This window comes from Alligator mississippiensis, chromosome 5, assembly GCF_030867095.1.
Source record: "Alligator mississippiensis isolate rAllMis1 chromosome 5, rAllMis1, whole genome shotgun sequence".
In the NCBI taxonomy this organism is placed as follows: Eukaryota; Metazoa; Chordata; order Crocodylia; family Alligatoridae; genus Alligator; species Alligator mississippiensis.
This window is the reverse complement of record NC_081828.1, coordinates 126,409,571-126,426,445: the sequence shown is the minus strand read 5'-3', so window position 1 is coordinate 126,426,445 and position 16,875 is coordinate 126,409,571. Positions and strand designations below refer to the sequence as shown.

General features: G+C 43.1%; 1 protein-coding gene across 1 annotated transcript in view; it reads left to right on the top strand.

Annotated features, from left to right (window-relative positions):
- The first annotated feature begins 2,377 nt into the window (after positions 1-2,377).
- Positions 2,378-16,875, top strand: part of LOC109282203 (probable G-protein coupled receptor 141) — a 36,102-nt gene continuing 21,604 nt past the window's right edge. Inside the window, exon 1 of the mRNA XM_059728680.1 lies at positions 2,378-2,461. The gene's annotated coding sequence lies outside the window, so the exon portion shown is untranslated. The remainder of the gene's footprint in view (positions 2,462-16,875) is intronic.

The following is a 16,875-nucleotide window of genomic DNA, read 5'->3' as shown; positions in this document are numbered from 1 at the left end:
CAGGACGCCTCTTGGGGTAACAAGGAACAATGGTCACAAACTGACAGAAAGTAGATTTAGGCTAGATATCAGGAAAAACTTCTTTGTGGTAAGGGTGGCCAAAATTTGGAATGGGCTTTCAAGGGAGGTGGTGCTCTCCCCTACCTTGGGGGTCTTCAAGAGAAGGCTGGATAAGCATCTGGCTGGGGTCACCTGACCCCAGCACTCTTTCCTGCCTAGGCAGAGGGGGTCAGACCCGATGATCTGTTGAGGTCCCTTCTGACCCGAGCATCTATGAATCTATAAGGTACTTTGAACAAGAAATGGGATTGGAGCAGCATTTCAAGACTCCATAGAAGATTACAGCATCTAACCCTAGACGTGCCTTCAGACTGGCATGTGTTCCCCATGAAGAGCTGGGCAAGTTCTTTAAAAAAAAGAAAAACATATTATGAATATTTAATCAAATTGCTAAGAGTGATTTGCATTGTCTTTGTGCTGTTAAACAGCTACTTTCTGCCAGTGTTTAGCAAATAAGTTCAATGGCAAGAGTATTCAGAGAGCTGATTTTAAGCAAATGTCAGAGTACCTGACACAAGTAATAGCACTTCTCTATTACAGTCCACTTGTATAACACAAGATCCCTTTAGGGCTAAAGCAGAGCTCTCCTGTGTAGTATACAGTGGATGTAAAGGTATTGCATTTTCATGTTGGTCTCTTCACAATAGTGTTGATGTGAGGAAACCACATAATCAAACATTGGCTCTACATAATTGTTCTAACTTATGCTTATCAACATGCGGAATCTTGCTACATTTATATGCTACCTCTCTAACAGGCTCCGCGTAGAGCCTCCACTTTTTTTTTTTAACGGCACCAAAAAGACTAAAACCACAGCAATGGTATGTCTAACATAATGAAAAATAACCTTGCCAACACATCCTCCCTTGTGACATGTTGTCTATCATTGCAAAGGTAGATTAAGTCAATGTTTTCACTTTATTATTATATTACATTATTGATCTTACCTTTGAAAAACTGCTATTCATATTCTCTTTGCAAGATGTACCACTGCATAAGATCAAAATATTTCAAGTAAACTTTCAGACAATTCTACTTTGTTGTTCAGAGTGGCCAAATTTAATATTTTTAACATTTGTGTCCTGGGAAAAAGAACCAGGTATACCTTTTGAAACCACTATATTCACTTTCATCTAATTCCTCAAGACTATTTGTAAGAATATAGAAAGTTGCATCACAAATGGCCAACGGTCAAACAGTTGTGATGGTCATATAGGTATTCAGTGGAACATAGATTTCTGAAGTGTTACAGATTAACATAGTGTAATAGTAAGCCATTTAAAGCTTACGTCCTTTCTGCCAAAAACATTTTTTTTATTTCACGGCTGTCAAATACACAAGGATTCTGTTATGTGGCAAAGAAAATATACCCAGAAGCTCCTCTTTTTTTTTTTAACACTTAAGAAACTTTTCTGGAAAAGTGAAACCCATATTATGTTAAAACATAGGTGTTTCTCATTCATTTTATACATATGATGCTACTCTGAAACCACAAATGAGCAAGGTTCAGTAGAGTTTCTGTAAGAGCAGCTGCATATTTTATATAATGGCCATTCAAGTAGGATGTTGATAGACTCGAGAGGGTCCAGAGGAGGGCCACTCATATGGTTAGGGACTTACAGGACAAGCCCTATGAAGAGAGACTGAGGGACCTGGACCACTTCAGCCTCTGCAAGAGAAGGGTGAGAGGTGATCTTGTGGCCACCTAGAAATTCATTAGGGGGATGCAGCAAGGGATCGGAGATCCATCAATACTAAATTCAAAAAGAGGTCATATTCAGACTATCCATATCCCCAAATTCTCCCTAATTTCTCAAATGAGCAATCCCATTGATTTTAAATTCCATGGACTTCAAATCCTCCTCAGCTCACTTGTGTCAGCAGTCCCATTCGAGCCAGGGATAGAAAGTAAATAATAATAATGGAAAAGGCAAATCTCAAGTTTTTTGTGTGCATCTCAGTGCTTACCTGACATATGGTAAAAACCAGGAGGTCCTCTGATGAGCTATCTAACCAAAGAATGAAAAATAATCACTACACCAATCCTAAATTCAAAAATTATGCCAGAATTTAATCATATTTTAAATGCTGGCTTTCATGCTATCCTACAACATAGAATTTGCTCACGTTCTCTCTCTTTCATTCTCTCACACACACACATCATTACTTTCAATCTCTATTTATAGACTATCAGTTGATTATTGCAGTATATTTTGTATGGTAAACTCAAAATTGGGGAACTTATCTGTTCTCTTCTGTATATCTGTGGCTTTAGTGACGTTTCAGGAACTATAAACTCTTCGCCACAGGTCTTCAGTAACAGCTTTTAACCACACCGAAGTGTTAGCCTACCAAGATTCTCTTGGTGAATATCTGGATTTCTCTGCATAGTGAGCATGAGGTAAGCACTTTAATTTTATTTAACAGTAGTATGGAAGATAGCTTTGAAGGAAAAAAACATATAGGGGAGGAAATAATTTCCCAATTTCAGAAACAAGAAGAAACAGCAGATAAAGCGCCAAACCCAAATGGAAAAACTTTAGCTGTAAACAGAATTTAATAGGCTCTCTTCAGAGATAAAAACAGAGAAGTCTAAAAGTAAAAACTTTAGGACAAACTTTAGGAAAAGCTTGTATTTGTACTCAGGCTACAACAGTGAAGGTCAGTATTATGTCTAGGTAAGATAAATGTGAAAATGTTGCATTGGTCATGTTGTGGTCAGGAGTCCGTGTAAAGGAACTCAGACATGTTTTTTCTATAGCGTCTATATCTTAACAACACTTTTAACATTCAACAAGCATTTATGAAAAGAAAAAGGAAAACAGAGATGCAATTATTGATGTTAACTATTGATCTTGTAATAATGGCCAAAGAGCAAGAGTCTGTGCTGATGTTACTAGTTCCATCAGATGCCTTTGATAAAGATATCACAATTGGAAACATTTTCAAGTGATTTAGGAATTCAAGTTGTATTGTCAGTCAATGAGACTTAAGTCATTAAAGTACTTTTGAAGTGCCCTGGAGTGGCATAACTTTAAGTCACCCAACATGTGCGTAAAACTTTTTGGGTGCTGATATGTGGACAATCCTGGAGTTAAGAGCTCAGGAGCTGCCTAAAATGAATGTGTTACTAACAAGGCCCAAGGTCTCTTAAAAGTGTATCTACCTCAAATGTCAAACAGTGGAGATATGAAGTGGTCCAGCTGTGTGTACCTCAGCAAGACCAGGCCATTATGCCTTTGAATGATTTCCTTGTTTTATCTTTTGGGGAGATCTGAGATAGTCTTTTGATACATTTATTGAGTTGGTCTGAAGATACTCCCCACGGGGGGCTTGTCTTGTCCTTATTGTCAAGGGTGTAAAAAGAGGTCACTTTCAGAGGATGAGGGGAGAAAACGGTGCAACATTTCAGTACATTGAAAGCCCTGAGCTTTACAGTGAGACTAACTGAGTGCCTCTTCCCAAGCTCTACAAGAGAGAGACACATGAATGAAAGTGATATAAATGAACCATGCAAGATAAAGGAATGGCTGGTGGGCAGGAGAAAGCTACGAGAAGAAAAATACATGAAAATTCTTTGTAACCAACTACAGGTGTCTGCTGTCACCCACTTAAATACCTGCTATCTAGGAATCTGGCTGGATTCTCAAACATGACTGGATGATCTTATATCAGCAGGAGCCCAGGTGACATGTCACCATTTGTTCAGTAGGAAGGCTACAGCTTTATTTCTGCTGTGAAATCCAGTACTAATGTTACTTCAGACCTAAACTATTGTGATGCATTGTACTTGGGCTATATTTTAAACCTATTTGACAAAGACAACTGGAATAGAAAGTAGCAGCCTCTCACTGTCTTGCCACAATCTTATTCTGTCAGTACTTGATATTCTGCACCAGCTGCTTGTGATTTCTAGGTGAAGCTCGAGAATGTAGAGGCTAAAGCCTCTCATGTGGCAAAATGTCTTAGGAAAAAACATCTGTTTAGGCACAGAATAAGTGGTCAGAGGCATCTAGGATATGTCTATGTGGTGCAAAGGAGTCCCATGACAAGACACCTAAAGTCATTCCTATGCACACTAGCTCTGGACTGGACCATAGAAACCACTGTTATCTTCTGTAAATGCAAACAACCATGCAATAAACACAAGAGGCTTCAGTCCAGGCCCTGTCACACAATAGCCACAGAGCACCCAAAAAGGAAGAAAAACTTACTATAAGCCACAGGAAGAGAGACCGAAAAGCAATGACACCAATAAATATTTTGACAGCAAATATGTCCAGATGATTCTAGAGTCTGGACTATGCCTGAGACTACAGAGCAAGGGGGAAAAAACCAAACAAACCAACAGTCTTTGCTAGTCAAGGGATCATTTCCTTCCTGAACCCAAATTTGGGTGTCAGTTTAGTCTGGCAAGCATGTAAACCAGACCCAACAGCCAGGCACCTGAGAGATTTCTTGGTAGCATTAGAAGTACTTACACATCTGGAAGATTTGTCATAGCCCCTTGTTCCAAAGGCAACATAATAAATAATGGCAGAGCCAGGATTAGAGCTCAGGCTCTCCAGACTCACAGTGCTGTGCCCGCTCTTCCATATGATAAAGTAAGAAAAACAAATAAATAGATAAAACACTTGAAATTTGATTCTCATTACCATAGTATGTGAATGTCTTTCAGTAATGTATTAAACATGCCTATATATCCACCATGTGCTATTTGTCCTCTCCATAGATATAATTTTGTCTTCCCCACTTGTTTTGGTGGGGCTTTAGTTTCTGGGGTTTTTTAAAAAAATATATACATGCTCCTATGTTTTAAAATGAGAGAAGACAAAGTCAAGGAGCAGAATGTAGTGAGGTGTATGAGGGTCCTTAGTTCCTAGGACTCTTAATTACAGCCCTGGATCAGCAAGGTTGTCTACCACTGTCATAGTGTAACTAGGGTGGGGTTAGCAGGGCACCAACCCCAGATGCTGTCTATAAAGGGGTGCCAGGATCACACCCCCAGGAGTTGCCACAGGAGGGGCAACCCTGCACTGCTCTGTCTGGCCATAGGACAGAGCAGCCCCACACCTAACAGTGTATTTTGGGGGCCAGGAGTGAGTGGAGTGAGCAGAATGGTGCTCCTTCCCTCTTGAGGAGCCTTTGCCAGAGCAGGCACAGCCTTGTACCCAGTATGTATGTATTCGGGTTGTGGGGGAGGAAGCAAACAGGGACTCAGCATCAGCTTCCAGGGAGCCCAGCCATAGGGTTGCTCCTTTCCAGGATGGAGCTGGTGCTCTTACAGCAGCAGCAGGAGCCTGGGAAGGTAAGCTCTTCCTTGCCTTCACCCACATTCCTCTGCACAGCCTACAATGATTGGCATATCTCTGTGCTGCAGTCTTCTCCTCCCACCCTGGGCACTCAATGAGTTCACTATGCCTCTGACCCGTCTTCATCCCGGGATTCTGGCCTGCCCTACCAATAGCCAGAGCCCAGTCCACAAAACACGTTGAAGACCCTGAAATCCTATGGGAAACTAACAATAATAGAAAAGGACTGCTTTGATATGCTAATAGTCTGTGTTGCTGAAGTGATATGGTCTTCTGTACCTGTTGGAATTCGACTGATAGTGTGAAGAAGTGGTTTCTCACAAAGGTCTAATAACCACTTCTTTCAAAAAAATGTACTCTTGTCCTCCTACAAGAGAGCATTGCAGTCTCTCTGCTGGCCTTCAACAGCCATGAGAAGCATAAGTAAGGAAAGGTATGTCTGCATGGCACAATGCAGTACTGTGGAAAGATACTTGTGCTATCTCATGTGTCTTATGTACTATAGCCACATTACCCTGACACCCTGAGTATTAACCTCTGGGAACATGAGTTAGCCCAATATGCAAAGTTTCCTGGTTTGGTTGCTTCTACTGGATGGAGTCTCTGGCTGACCTCTCGGTGGGGGGAAGAAGGGGCTTGGAGGCAAGAAGAGAAAACCAAGGTTTTAGTGTCCCCAGAGCATGAGAGGTTTTCATGTGTGTAGATCTGGGTCCAAGGGATTCTGGGGGACTCCATTTTTCCTCACTCACTCCCCCTTCCACAGTGCAGCTGCTGCTCCTACCAGCTGCATTTCTGGCTGCCTCCTAAAACATTCCTGCGGCAGCTAAAATATACAAAAGATTTTTTTTAAAGTCCAGTAATGAGATTATTGTTAACACAATTAGCCTCACACTTTTGAAAATGCTCACATTAAGGATCTTAATCTAACATGCAAAAATACTTTAGATTAGCTTGGAATAGAAATCTCAGATTTTATCAGAATGTGCCCCATTTCAGGCTTTTTCAGACAATTTATCTGTAATGGAGCAATCACATGCATGCCGTGCCTCGTTTAATTATGCATTCTTTAGCTTCTCTAATTAGGAAAGCCTCTTGCTTATCAGCATACTTTAAAAAAAAAAACCATGGAGCTATTCCTGTGCTATAATTTGTGTCTAAGATTTTTACTTCTTCTGAAAGAAAACCATATAATACAACTCCCTGTTTATCCCAAATGCTTTTCCTACTGTAGTGCTAAGGTAATGTATTCAACTGTATTTATGTTGAAATAGGAAAACACCTTCTTTATCATGTCTGTCAGTGGCATTTCTGAGTCTGCTACAGTGATACTTATATACCTATACTTGGGTGTACTGCATACAGGTGTGGGAGCCTCAGGGGAATATACTTTTCATATTTTGCTTGATATTAGATATTCATTATTTTTTATAGCAGGAAGAAAAGATTTTTTACTAAAAATAAAATTCCTCTGCACACATTCCTTCCAGACAGGAAATAAATGGGAAAAAAAAGAAAAGAGAATAAAAAATATTGGTTGCAATGAAAGTGCTGAGAGACAGTAGCATGTGACTTGTGATTTTACCTACCAAACAAGAGACCAAAACAAGACAAAACAAAGATAAAATAAACTTCACAAAGACGACCCACATCAGTATGTAGCTGAAACAAATGCTGGGAAGAAGGCCATCCTTTTGGAAGCACAAAGCACTTTTTCTTCTTGAAAGGACAGGTAGCGGTAATGGAGAAGTGCTTCTAATTCCCTACAGTCAATGTCATCCAGAAGGCTGAAGTAATGCCTGTCCCTGTCAATCAGCTCTTCCTTCAGTGGTTTTATCATGTTGAGAACGAATTCTGGTAACAAATGAATAGCTATACCTGATTCTTGACTAAAAGTATCTCTGCTGAAAATCTGCTGGTATGTGACAGACATGAACTAGCAAAAAGCCTGCAGGAAGAGATAATATTAGGTTGGTGATATACTGCCGGAAATGTGCAGTTGTTAAAAAAGAAGTCTCTTCTGGAAATATCAGTTTAGATTGGAGTTTGTGCTGGCATTCTTCATAAATGGTTCTGGCTGCCCCAAATGCCCTCTGTTATAAATGACTGAGGCCAAAGCAGAATGTCAGCTGGGAATGTCAATAGATACAGGAAAGGGTGGCTGTTAGCATCGGAGCTGCTGTTATTACAGAACTGTGAATTTAAAAAAAATTCAATAGCTCAATTGTAAGGAGGAGGCACAAGGGATTTGTGGGAACTTTGGTAATAGTTCCTTTTTGAAAGTTTGTGTTTAGGGAACCAATCAGGTGAAACTTGATGTGAGTTAATTGCTATTTTATTCCTTAACAAAAAAATTATGCGCAATGCTAGTGTTTGTGAGAGAGGCATTACCAACCCCTTCTTTTCCTCAGGTGTAGTGCTGCTTTATACGTACTCCACATAGCAGTTTCTATTGCTTTTGACAGGAAATAGCCTCAGGCACTTCTGCCTTGTGCCTCCTCAGCAAAGAGATGGCCATACAGTGTATTTTTGGTGGCTTGTTGAAGTGGGAAGAGGAAACTCTTTTTACTTTTTAGATGAGCTAGCATCGAACCTGTTCCATGATGGGATGTGTAAAATGAGGACAAGCCAGGTGTACTTCCTGCTATATATATTTTTTGTAAATATTCTTTTCAAGTCTGTTACACATAAAGCATAGCACTTGTATAATATTTGATATCATCATATCACCACTGTTTGACATTCGAGGTAGATATGCTTTTAAGAGACCTTGGGCCTTGTTAGTAACACATTATTTTAGGCAGCTCCTGAGCTCTTAACCCCAGGATTGTCCACATATTAACACCCGAAACTAGTTTTACGCACCCATTAGGTGACTTAAAGTTATGCCACTCTAGGGCAAGTTTATCTCTGATCCATGTTACCCAGCTCATGTCCCATAAATGTGTGGCCATTCCCCACAGATGAGCTGCCTAAATTACTGTTCTCCTGCATCCCAGGATGCAGTGCCCCCTCATCTACCCTCCTGTTCTACGTGGGCAAACTTTCTACCCCTGAACTCTACTGCCAAAGAGGGTGGTTCTGGCACAAGCCAACTACCCTTCCTGCTGCTGGGGCTGTGACCTTTCACTTCCCAGGGAGGCAACCTCATGAAAACAGCCTGCAAAGCACATACCGGCTAGCCAGGTCACAGGGCACAGATGGGTACATGAGCGGGGTGGAACAAGAAAGGAGGCTGGATCAGGTCTCCATTTTGCTATGTGAGAGTAGCTCTCCCACAAGCACCTTTCCTCACTCCTCCCATTCCCAGCCACCCCAGGAGTCACAACCAGCACCCCCCATACTCCAATCCCAATTCATTAAACACGCAATCTTTAATTCACTTCCTCTTTCTTTTTAAATGTTTTTTTTAAACTTCATTTTATTTGACCCTTCAATGGCTAACTTCCTTCATTTCACCACCCTTTCCTCACCCCTATTTCCTTTCCACTTCCAATTTCATACCCACCCCCAACCCATTTACTCTCTGCCTCCCAGTTTCATGTTTCCACCCCCTTCCCTCCACCTCCCCAAACCCATCTCTACACAAAAAGCAGGGACAGAAGCCTGTCCTGGCTCAGCAGCTCTGTAGTGGCTACTCACAGCTGTAGCTCCTAATCAGCCCCCTACTTGCCAACTGTGTAGTGGTAAGTCACAGCTGCACAGTTGGGGGGGAAAGTCAGAGAACATTTTTAGCCTTAAGATCTGACTACTCCAAACTCAAGCTCACAGTAACATCAATCAACATTTACGCATGTCAAAGTGCAACGCGTAACAAGGCCCCAACAACAAGTACAAAATTGGTGGCTGTTATTGGTTACCAGTATTTTTCCCTCCATATGTAATAATTAAAAATCCTTACATTTTTCACTTAACATAGTAATTTTAAAAAATGGGTTAAGAAACATTATTTTGCATTAGTAGACACAAGTTATTTATTGGTAATTACATGCTATCTCTTAGCAATTCCTATTAAGGCTGCTGTAGTAAATAGTGATAAACTGTAATTAGCCCAGGTCACTACTGACCAGATAATAATAGACAGATTTTGCCACTCTTAGGGCCATGTCTATATGTACATATTAATGTGGCATAAACTTTGGTGCATATTGTGCCAGAGTGTATTGCTCCTGGGTGCTACATTTACGTGTGTGGCCAGGACCACAGCACATTGAGCCAGATCAGAGCAGCCCTAGCTGGTAGGGAGGCCAGGGGTCAGCCTGCCAGACCAGGGCTGCTCTGACCCAGCTTAACACACTGCCAAGGGGCTGGCTGGAGCATGAGGATGCTCAGGTGCAGGCCTAGCCATCAGGCAGACCCCGCACTGAAGGACCTTCATGCCTAAGCCAGCTGAGTCAGTGTCTGCACGTGCATTGCTGCACATGAAAAAACTCTGCAGCAGTTTAGTACTTGCATTTACAGGCTACAGAGTTGATTAGTTCCCTTAGGCCTAATAGGGCCACATGTGTAGATGCTGAGACTTTTACTGCAGAGTCTATTAGGTAACTAGTAAACATCTTGTGTAGATTCAACCACTGAGTACTATCTTACTCCGGAAACAGACCCACTAATTTCAGAGAGACTACTATCAGAGTAAGATCATGATCAGTGTAAACTAAGAGAATTGGGCTCTTTATAACAAAAAGAAGGCGTAATAGGAATTCCCTTGCTGCTCTTGTACCTTATCTTTGTGCAAAGAAAACAAGGAGTGCTGAGAGAGCCTTTCATGCTGAAGAAACTGCTGCGGGCTCAGATTTCACATGAAGACTGAGGTCTTCTTAATCTTAGGTCATATTTTCCATGGGTTTCAGGGGCGGGCAATTATTTTGGGCAGAGGGCCACTTACTGAGTTTTGGCAAGCCATCGAGGGCCGCATGACAGGCAGCCCAGGGCAGATTAATATTAATTTTCTATATATTTTAGGGGCCCCGCAGGCCAGATAGAATGGCCTGGTGGGCCGCATCCAGCCCCCAGGCCACATTTTGCCCACCCCTGGTTTAAATTGATACTGCTGTATTAAAGGTAATGCCAATTTATACTAGCTGAAGAGTTCATCTGGTTGTTTGGTTGTCCACGTTAATCCCTTCCCTCCCCAAGCAGACATGTCTTGAGAAGTCAAGCCAAAAGGAAATCAAAAGGAAAATAATATGGTCTACGGCAATCATTGAAATATGCCAATTTACACCAGCTATGAATGTGACCCAGAAACACAAAGAACAGTAAATAGTTATCAGGCAACCCCTTCACTCATATTTTATTCTGTGTATCTTTATGACACTCACTTGTTAGTGAAAACTTAAAAAAAACCCTGTATTTTTTAGCACTGGAATCCTGATACAGCTAGCATGTGATGTGCTAAAATTATCACATTCTGTCTTCTGATGATTATGTTGCTAGTGGAAATGTAAATTTATCGTGTCTTAAACTGTTCTATGAAATATAGTGAGATTAATGCTTTTTGTGGCTGTCAATTTAGAGAGGATGATTGAATTTTAGTTATATATACTCAAGCCTTCCATCAGGATTCCTTTTTCATGGGAAATTTTGATATTTCAACATTTGTTTCCACCTATCAGGACAAAAATTCAAAGTATTAAAATTTTCAGCAAAAAGTTCTCAGATTTTTCCAGCTGACATTGGTGATGCCCTAAATGTTGTAATCAATCCAGGGATGGTGGTTAATTGGGCAACATAGGGACATAAGGCACTTGAATGACAATTATCTCATGGCAGTCTAGAACTGTAGGCAGATGCAGTTCAGTGTCTAAGTGGCTTAAAGTATTTTATTTCATTTCAGCAAACTGTGTTATAACTCAGAGTAGTTCAATGCAAGATGAAATTTATTGTTTTGATTTTCCTCATTGAAAATCCAAAATAGTCACAAAATCAAAGCCTACTGGAACTTTTTGACTTTGGATCTTGCAGTATCTGCATTAAAATATTGTAAGGCAAAATTCTGAACATGCACTACTGTTAAACAGAGCAATGTATTTTGAACTATTTGAGCTAGCCAGGAGTAAAGACAAACTATTCTGTGGTGCTATTGTCTGTTTCTCCTGTGGCCTCACCATCTCCTGTAGAATTTATGCATTCATTAAAAACAAATAAGCTTTATTGCCCTTACAGTTAAAAGGACAGTTTAGTTATAAACTAAATCTGTAGACAGGTAGAGACAAATACTGCTATCATTAAGCAGGGTAGTACATTAATTCTGTGGCCTAATGAACACAGTTTATAGTGTCATGATTGCTATATCTTTTTTGTAAAAATTAGAGCTGAGCAAAGCTTCAGTAGCCAATTCAATTTGGAGGAGACTCAGTCCAATTTGGCAGCTGAATCTCTGAATCCAAATCGAATCAGGATACCCGTTAAAAGGTCCGAATTGAGTCAGAAGCCTCTGAATTGATTCAGAGAGGTTCAGCGCTGATTTGGAGATACACCCATAGACTAAACAGGCAGCAGTCCTCCACCGCACTGGACACAGCTGCCTCCAGCTGGCAAGTCTGTTGTGGTGTGCAGAGGGGAGAGGGAAGGGGTGTGGGGAGGCAGATCAATGCCTGCACAGCAAGGGGGGGATTGGGGTTGGGCCTGGGACAAGCTGCCCAGCTGGGACGGGGGGCCGCAGGATTTGGGGAGGGGGACTCCTGACACTGCATACTGCCGTACACTGCTGGTCGGAAGGGCATGGGAATGGACGTGTGCCCCTGGATCTGCACGGGGTGCGCTGGGCTGCGCTTCAGGCAGCTAGCCCCAGCTGCAGCCTAAGTGCAGCCGTGGCTCTGCCTGCCCCACAGAGCGCAGTGGAGTGGGGGCTCAGCGGGGGCTGCACCCACCCTAAAATTCTTCATAGCCCCTGCTGCCAGGCCTGCCCCAATGTGGGTGCATGCACCCACCCCATGCCCTGCCACTGCTTGCCCAGCTGGGGCAAAGCCGTGGCTTGTCCGGGAGGTACTGGGAGGCTGGAGAGGCTTCTGTTGCTGTACGCCATTTGTCTGAAGCAGCGCAGCAGCACTGTCCAGTGCCTCGCCATCCTGGCTGGGCAAGCTGCAGCAGGGCATAGCCCCCATTGCCAGCATTGCTGCACCCACATCCCGCACTCCCCCACCCCAAGCAGCCCCCACTCACAGCGCTGCCATGCCCACATCCCGCACCCCTCTGCCCAGGCTGGACAAGTGGCAGCAGGGCATAGCTCCTACTCCCAGTGCTGCCACGCCCACATCCCTCGCCCCCTGCCCCAGCTTGACATGCAGCAACAGGGCATAGCCCCTGCTCCCAGCTCTGGACACCCACATCCCACACACATCCACCTCGGCTGGACAAGCGGTGGCAGAGCAGAGCTCCCGCTCCTAGCACTGCCATACCCACATCTCATGCCCCACAACCCCCACACTGGCTGGACAAGCAGTGGCAGGGCAGAGTTCCCACTCCCAGCACCTTCCACGGCCTGTCCAGAGCATGGTTAAGGATTGCTGCTTGTTACCACTAATGACATTATTATAACTACATAATGCAGAAGACCATTTAATGCCATAGTTCCATATCTGATTGTTGCTGCATCATGGATTTTGTTGCAACATGTTTGTTAACATACAATGAAGCAACAGGATGTCATAAGTTAAGAGGCATCCAAATGTTGAAAGTCTTGCATGCGTGCTTTCAAATCCTGTATTCTACATTCCTCCCCAAAAAAATCTTTTGAAACTGGTAAAGGCTGCTTCAGGGTGAAATACGTTCACACAAAATCATGTGAACATTTCTTAACACTCATGCATCACATTAATTATTGCCCCTGATGAGCTTGGGTTGATTTCAGGAGATAAAGCAGCACACTGAATCTACCACAGTAATGATTTACATCTAAGGCAGTGAGGGCCGACTTTTTTGGCAGCAGTGCCACAAATTAAGCCTGTGCCCTCTCAGTGCCATTCTGATCCATTTCCTCTGCTTTCGCTCTCTGCCCTGTCCTCCCTGCCCACTCTGCCATGTGCCACATAAAGAGGCTGCCTATGCCTACAAGTCTAAAGCCAAGAACTTCATCCTTGAGGTGATCTCTTTTTAACAAAACTCTTTATCTACAAGAGATAGATAGAGGTGATGGGAGCAGAGACTATTCTTCCCACAGCCACAGTGGGATGTATATGTGGAAGTAGGACATCCAAGAAAATTTAAAGGGGACAATGTAATAGTTTTGTGAGGTACAGTGGATATAGTAAAGCAAAAGTACTGTGTGGTAAATGAAAGCCAGTGAAGCTGAAAAGTACAGACCAACTGTTCTGTAAGACTCTTTGGGGCAAGGGTTGTGTTTTTATTCTGTGTCTGCATCTAGTACCATGGTGTCTTAATTCATGATTAAGAGTCAGGGACTATGGCAATACCACTGCCACTACTAATGTTCTGTTCCATGCTTTCTTATAATCTCTGTCCAGAAGTGTTGCCTCAGGAAAAAAAACACCAGCCTTCTCACAGGTACTCTCAGTTTTGCAAGCAACCTGTGGCACATCAAACAGTCTAAGCTAATGATCCACAGATCAGTGATTAGAGCTGTTTGGGCTAGCGTGGAGCTTAAACAAGTCTAGTCTTCAGTTTTTTACATCAGTGTGCCCTCTCAGTGGTCCCTTATTACTGGTATATTTGGATGGGGACTTAGAAGTGGGGGCCTGTTCTCTAAAAACACTGCACTCACTGTGACCACAGTACAATGCAGACATAGGCAATGGAAGGCCGAGGCTAACAGAGCTTAGCCCCCACAAATGCAGGCAGCCTAGGTGCAGGCTCCAGGTGGCTGCAGCAGGGCAGGTGGATGGGTGCACACAGACAGAGCTGGGAACTCAGCCCTGCCGTGTGTGGAGCAGTGCCCAGCAGATAAATGTGTGGACGGGGAGGGGCACTAGGGAGGGAAGTGGCATGGGGTGGCAGATCGAGGCCCCCACAGGGGGTGAGGGGTTAGTGGGATGCTCAAAGCCCAGGCGTCTCGTCTAGGTGTGCGGGGGCTCCCACTGCTGTGTGCACCTCCGGGCAGGCACAGGGGGCACATACCACCCAGATCTGTGTGTGGGGCGGAGGTAGCTGTCACTGTGGGCTGGGCTCTGCAACTGACTGCCAGTGCCCTGGCAGCTGTGCAATGCCACATGCCTTCTGCTGCTGGGCAGGTGGCACAGCCAGCACACAGGAGGCATGTGCCATCACACCCTCCTGGGGCACTGCTAGCAAGGTACAGAGCCCAGCCCACAGTGGCAGCTGCCTCCACCCCATGCACAGATTGGGGGGCATGTGCCTCCTGTGCCTGCCTTAGGGGTGCATGTAGCAGTGGGAGCCACCCTGTGCCCCTGAATGAGCACCCAGGCTCCAAGCATCCCATGACTTGCCCTGGCCCCAGAGCTCTATTTGCCCTAGCCCTTGCCTCCCTCCTTCCCTCACCGTGGGGGGCCTCAATCTGGCCCCCCGCCCCTTCCCCACGATAGACCCACCTGCTGAGGGCAGGATGCATGTGTGTGTACAAGTGTGCACACACTCAGCCCCCAGATCATACTATCTTCTTCCACCTATGAATGGAGGCACATCCAAGGAAACTGGAATCTATCTAGCTCAGATTCCAGTAGCAGTCAAGCAAAGGTTTTAATATTTCACGCTAAGTGTTTTTTCTGCTATACCTAGATTACCACCAGTATCCCAAGCAGTTCAAAGCTGTCATTGGTAGGTCTACATTACATTGCAGTAACAGTTCCCAGAACTACTACCTTATCCAGTCATGGATTACTGGTTGAGATTTTCATTTCCTGCTAGAGCTCCTCAGCCAGAGGACCATATGTGGCTTGCTGGCTTCTCTAGTTGCTTTGCCAGACTGTCCCCTCAGTCCTACCCCTAAATCATTTCTGCACTGGGGAAAGTGTGATTTATGAATTTTCCATAATGATATAAATTACACTTTTAGAAAGTAGAGTAATATGACACTATCAAAAATATATGCATTGCATGACCCGATTTTCAAAGCACTGCTCATATGAATAGTCTTCACTCATGTAAAGAAGCCCTATTGACATCAGTAAAAAATCTACTCTGCCATAAGACAAAACAAAATAAATTATATAGTACACCATTTTTGTGGGGTTGTTTGTTTTTCAGTTGAATCAGCAAAAAGGGATTCTGGGGTACATAACACAAGGGATTCTGGGATATAAAAGTCATGGGATAAAAGACCAGGTGTTCTAGGAATCACAGAAGGAAGAGGATAGTTCAGATTCTACATTCCAAAATGCAGTGTGCACATGCCAGAAAATATCACACTGATTGAATACCAGTTGCTAAGGAAACTCACAGCATGACCATTTTAGAGGTTTTCCTGAGTAAGAAGAAAAACCATTTGGATACTTAGGGTGGAAACTTGCTAAGAGTGGAAATGAACTCCATGGATCACTTGGTAAACAGGCAAGAAATTAGTATAGGGCCCCTCTGGGAAGGACTAGCAACAGGTCAAACTTTAGAGCTTTGACTGAAAACAAACTGCCCAAGGAAGGCATCTTGAAAATTTCAGGGTTGAGATGACACACAAAACAATCTTATTACAGATTTTTATTATGCTGTTTCTAGTAACACCAAACGGCAGCCTGGTATCATTTCCTTTTTATTCCCTGATGTAATTTTAGAGGAACATATAAGCGGGTTCTAAGTAGTGCTGAATGCTAGGGTGTCAAAGAGACATTCTAGCAGAAGAATATAACCATGGCATACAAACATGACCCCTGGGGTTCCTTTTTTCACCCGTGACCCTGCACTGTCTGCGAGGCTGTAGGAATGGCTTAGAAGCTGTTAGCAAAGCTCCAAAGCAGTTAAGAGTCCTCTTGCACAGGACGATCCCTCCAGGGATCAGCTGTAGGGACAAAGCCGTCCAACATTCAGGCCACTGATTTGTACTTGGTTCAGAAGAGGAAGTAATGCAGTTGCAGGATATTTAAATGGAACTTTAAAAAAAAAAGATTTTGCACAAATGGAATACGTAAGTCAATGAGCCCCAATGACTGAGGAGGACAATTACTTGGCTAGGAAGTAAATAGGTAGGAAAAACAAAAGGCTTCCTTTTTTTTTTTTTCCTTCTTTAAGATTCAGGTTGTAAATTAATTAATCTCAAAGTGAAAAGGATGAGCCCAGCCTAGGAAGTGCATACACAAGGAAAATGCAAAAGGCTTTTTTACGGTTCAGTTCGTAATTCTTTTAAAGCAATGTTTGTAACTTTAAAAACATTGTTTAATTGGCTTATTATAAATAAAACTGAGAGCTTTTCCTGGATGGCAACTTTTCATTATTGCTCCTTGCTTATTACAGTCTGATGCAGGAAACATTTCTACACTGTTTTTGTGGCATTTTCACAATATAATTCTGTTTCAGTTTCCGGTATGGGGAGGTGGGTCACGTTTCTTTGGGTTTTCCTGTTCCCTTTTTCTCTCCTTTCCTTCTTCCCCTCTATACATTT